Source organism: Corvus brachyrhynchos, unplaced genomic scaffold (assembly GCF_000691975.1).
Source record: "Corvus brachyrhynchos isolate BGI_N302 unplaced genomic scaffold, ASM69197v1 scaffold103, whole genome shotgun sequence".
Classification (NCBI taxonomy): domain Eukaryota; kingdom Metazoa; phylum Chordata; class Aves; order Passeriformes; family Corvidae; genus Corvus; species Corvus brachyrhynchos.
In genome coordinates, this window is record NW_008237436.1 from 2,780 (window position 1) to 7,623 (window position 4,844).

The following is a 4,844-nucleotide window of genomic DNA, read 5'->3' on the forward strand; positions in this document are numbered from 1 at the left end:
GTCCCAGGCATGTGTTGAAGATAAAGACAGACTTGTTCAACCAGCTGGTACATGGCCATAACCCCCTCCAAAGCCTGTCCGAGCCCTACTAGTCATGGCTGAGCAGAGGTGGCTGTCTCCAAGCCCAGACAGGACCCTCTGCTGCCATGGGGAAAGGGATGGGGTTTTCTCCTTGCACAGTGGCATTGCAGATTCTATCTCCTGGCAGCCAGAGAGGCAGGTGTGATTTTACCTGTGGGTGAGTGACCAAGAAAGAGTCAGGGACCGAGGCATTCACAGACATCCCACCAGGTCAGTAACCCTTGAAGGTAGCAGCCAGCCACCAACATACACATCCAAGTTTCTAGTGTGCCTCACACATCAGACATCTCATGAAATTAACTCTCCTTTTCCAGCCCTCATCTTCATATCCCAGAGGACATCTCCATCAGTACTGAACGATGGACTGGAATGGAAATTACATATAAGTGTCAGACCTCTGGTGAGTGCATGTGTCTCATACCAGCCACCAAACCTTCTTCAGCAGAGCAAATATTGTACTTTTGGGCTACAGCTGTTGATGAGAATTTTAAGGAAAAAAATAAGCACCGTTGCATGCTCAGGGAAAATAGAAAGGAGGAAAGGAAAGTGGTCGTTTTCACAACCAAATGATATATTAACTTTAAAACTTTCAGTGCCAGTTTATTCCTAGAAAGTGCAAAAACAGGCATTCATTTTGAATATGGCAATGGCTGCTGGCAAAGATGTTCTAAATTATGCAGAGATCAGGAATATTAGTTTTTATGTAAATGTTTATGACTAAAATTACTTTTATAGCAGTAATTCTTACAGAAACAACATTAATCAATCCAATGCCATATAAAAAATCACTTGAATGTCAAATTATCTTAAGCAGAATTTATTGTGGCTGAGAATGCTGTATTTGCATAAGCAGAGGGGAAAACAGACGTTTTGTCTTTATTTACTGCTCTTTTACGCTAAAAGAAAGAAGACAAACTGAAGGAGGACTCGGTATCTGGAAGTGTGTCACCACCTAGTGACGGAGCCCAGAAGTGACCTTGAGTCAGAGCTCTGTGTGTGCAGTCCGAACAGGTGAGATAAAGAAAGCAATTTCATGATGGCTGCGCACAAAGCGTGTTCACACAAGAACACAGCACGCGTAACTACCAGGTAATGGTCTCAGTCCTTCCTCAAACGTTGGCTTGGACTTCTTCAGGATTGACAAATCCCTCAGAGAAGTCATTCTATTTGCCAGATAAAGAAGTGTTTCCCCTTTCCCCCAGACCTTTGGTGATTCTGCAGAAGCTGCTGTGGGTGTTAAGGATGAATTATTTTCTTTTGTGCCAATGCATGAGGGTGCTAAAGTGCAATTCAGCAGCCAGGCAGCTGCAGAACAGTTTTGTTTCCCAGCTGAAACAGGGAAATTGTCGCTGAAACTCACTGGAAGCTGAAATTGGTGCAGCATGAAGACTGGTGGCATACAAAGGCAGAAAGGTGTCCTGCCCCACTGTGCCTGCTCCCAGTTTGATAGTGAGTTGGGAAAGTCATGCAAAACATAAAACTCAGCCACAACTAGGAAAAAAAGGTAAAGACCAAAGCCAACTTCTGGACCTCCTCCCGTCAGTCCTTCCCTGAGTTTGTTTCCCCAGTGTAAAGGGACCTGCCCTTGGGTTAGGAGGGCCAGCAAGCAGCAGGGACAAGTCTCTGAGCCCCTTGCAGGAAGCTGGAGCCTCTCCATACAGCTGCTTTTCAGGGCGGCAGGTTGCAACTGAGCCACAGTAGAGCCACAGCACCCCTGTGCCTCTTCCAGGCTGTCCAATACTCCTCAGTGAGTGCCCTCACTGCTGGTGGTTGGCAGCCAGGTTTGCCCACCCGGAACACAGCTGTGTCCCACATTGCTGCCTCCTGTTGTAACTCAGTTCCTTGTCACAAGCAGCAGTGATAAGTCTCTATAGCACAGACCCTCCACCCTGTTTCCCTGGTTATTTCATCTAGTTTTAGCTTTAAACTATTTTTCTGGTCATTAATTCTCATCCTAAATGTTTAGGTTAATAGGAGTCAAGAGAAGGTGAGCACTGACTGACTGGTGCTTGCCTGACCTACAGCAAAGCCAAAAGACAGGTCAGGCTGGCCCCACCATGTGTCAGTCCAAACGAGAGCCATGTCCACACTTGTGCTATGGTGCTCAGACTTTTCAAACAGAGCCCTTCTCTCTCCCAGCTGCAGGTGCCCCACTCTGCGCTGGTGGACACAGCAGGCAGAATTGCTGGGGCTTCCTAAGACCCCAGTTCCCACTCGATGGCTGCTGACTGCCAGAGGGTCCCTGCTGGGACACGGGAGGTGTACATGGGCCAGCAAACCCCTCTGGAGCAAGGGCTCTTCGCTAAGGACTGCTAGAGGGAATGGTTTCTTTTTATTTTTCTGAAATATTCAGAGCAAAGTCCTCTTCCAGATCCGGCTCCTATCAAATCACAAAGCCCCACACTGGCTTTTATGCCAGCACATTGTCCACTTCCCAGCGAACCCCTCTTACCTGAGAGTGCTGTGCGTGCCAAATCCTTTCACCTGCGCGTGTGGGAGATGGGGCAGAGAAATGGCAAAATCCAGCCTTCAGTGGAAACCAGCTGGGAGAGCTCTCTCCGCTGGGACCCCAGAGCTCTGCTCGGCTCCCTGGGACGCTGCCCGTGGGCGGCGAGGCACGGAGCGGGGGGAGCTTGGTGGCTTTTACTCCTCCTGGCCTCCCGCTCTCACAGCTCTCGACGGCAGCACCGTGGGAGCTGTGGGATGCGGGAGCGCTTGCCGGCGGAGCCCATCCTCATTAGTTCCCCCACTCCCACGGCTAGCTGGAGCCACAGCCCACCCTGTGCCGTTTCAGGGTGACAGCAGGGGGAAGCAAAGGACCCCACACAACTGTGACTGTACAGGAGGTAAAAATAAAAAAAAAAAGACAAATTTATTTCACTAAGTCTTTTATTTTAGAGAAAAAAAAAATTATTGAGAAATCAGTAGAGAGTGGCAAGTACTTGGTTCATTCTTCAGGAAATTTCCCCCCTCCCATCAATGCAGCTGATAGAGCTCTTTGCAAAGTGCCACATATATCACCTTAGCTGCTGGCTCGTTTATATGTCTTGTGACACCCTGGCAAAGACAAATTTATTTCACTAAGTCTTTTATTTTAGAGAAAAAAAAAATTATTGAGAAATCAGTAGAGAGTGGCAAGTACTTGGTTCATTCTTCAGGAAATTTCCCCCCTCCCATCAATGCAGCTGATAGAGCTCTTTGCAAAGTGCCACATATATCACCTTAGCTGCTGGCTCGTTTATATGTCTTGTGACACCCTGGCAGAGGTCTATTTGTTAGGTGGTTACTTGCTAGGTCACCTTCCCATCAGCAGGTGACAATCTGGCATATCAGGTGTAATTATAGGTATGGATAATCTTCTGGAAAGCCCTTGTTTCTGTACAAGAAAAAGTGGGTTTGAGGGAGAGCACCTCTGCAGGAGGACTGACAGCATTAATAAAGATTGATTTGTACTTGGAGTCCGTTCAGAAAGGCCCCACAAAAAAGAAAAGGTTACCTGCTGCATTAGTCATCAGCAGGGAGCTGCCAAAGTGCCTGCTCCAGCTCAGAAGGAACAATCCTGCCTTCAGCTGCCAGGTTTGCACAGTTCATCACCAACACAACTCCCACTGCTACATGTTTTGCATTAAGAAAATGTCCACACTGGGTCAGCTAAGGTAAGGAAAATGATGGTGTTTGATGGGTAACTTTGCATGCTGCTGGGTCAGCACATGCACAAACACAGCCACAGGCTGGTTCTTAGACTCTCCGTGCTTTTCCCTGCAGCAAGGTCCAATATGTTGGAAAAAGCCCTGACTTCATGGGGGTGTGACTGCCTGACTGCCATAGCCTTGCAGGGTGAAAATTTTGGTGGAGGAAATTTGGCAGTGAAGCAGAAAGTGAGGCTGTGGCCTTTATCCTTAGCACTGAGCAGGGGTTTATTGGAGCACTTAGACAAGGCAGCCATGCACTCTGTATAGACAGGGAAGGGAGCAGGGAGACAATTCTGGAAGACTCCGGTTCTCTCCACCTGTGCTGGAAGAGGCACAGCAGGAAGAGACTGAGACACACTGTCCAAGTGGCCAAACTGGACAGCCTGGCTTTCTGTGCTCCTGGTTCTTCTTTCCTTCAATGAAATAAAGCTTCTTATTCCAGCAGAGAATGCTGCTCTTCCAGAGATTATTCCTAGGACAGCACCTGGCATGAGATATCAGCAAGGATTTCAGTCATGTCCAACATCACTGCCCACTTTTGGGGTGCTTTTTCTCACCATCCATGAAGTTCTGAGGCAAGTGTGGGTTGCCTGTGCCTGCTGAGGTGATGCCACACGGTCACACATCCTAACCCAGGGCCTTCCAGCTTGTGTGCTGCTCTCCTTGTGACTGCTGAGGTCCTGGGCTGAGCTGAACAAAGGGACTCTGTAATGCTGCCACTGAAGGCACAAGAGAGCATGCTCTCCTCAAACACAGCCCCCTCTCGGACCAGGAGGCACTTTTACATCCCCACATAATACACATTTGGGTTTTTTTCACCAGGTGCCTTTTTGGAAGTGGTTGCACCTCACCATGAATTTTCCTGGGTACTTAATGGTTAACATGGAGAGGGAAAGGGCCATGTAGAGATGCTCTCTCCTTTCCAGCTTGTATCCATGTTCAGTTTATTTTCACCCTACATATAGGGTGAGCACTTTTGCCACAGGGCCTTCTCCTAACTTGATGAATCAGAAGTCAAAATCAACATGGAAATAGTCCTCCATCTCCTACATATTTTTTTCTTTTCAAATC

The 4,844-nt window shown here is 48.0% G+C and overlaps 1 long non-coding RNA gene across 1 annotated transcript in view; it reads left to right on the plus strand.

The window, feature by feature from the left end:
• Positions 1-387: 387 nt before the first annotated feature.
• LOC108445981 overlaps positions 388-4,844 on the plus strand; it is a 15,342-nt gene continuing 10,885 nt past the window's right edge. The window contains exons 1-2 of the long non-coding RNA XR_001861077.1: positions 388-481; positions 985-1,092. This is a non-coding gene — a long non-coding RNA (uncharacterized LOC108445981). The remainder of the gene's footprint in view (positions 482-984; positions 1,093-4,844) is intronic.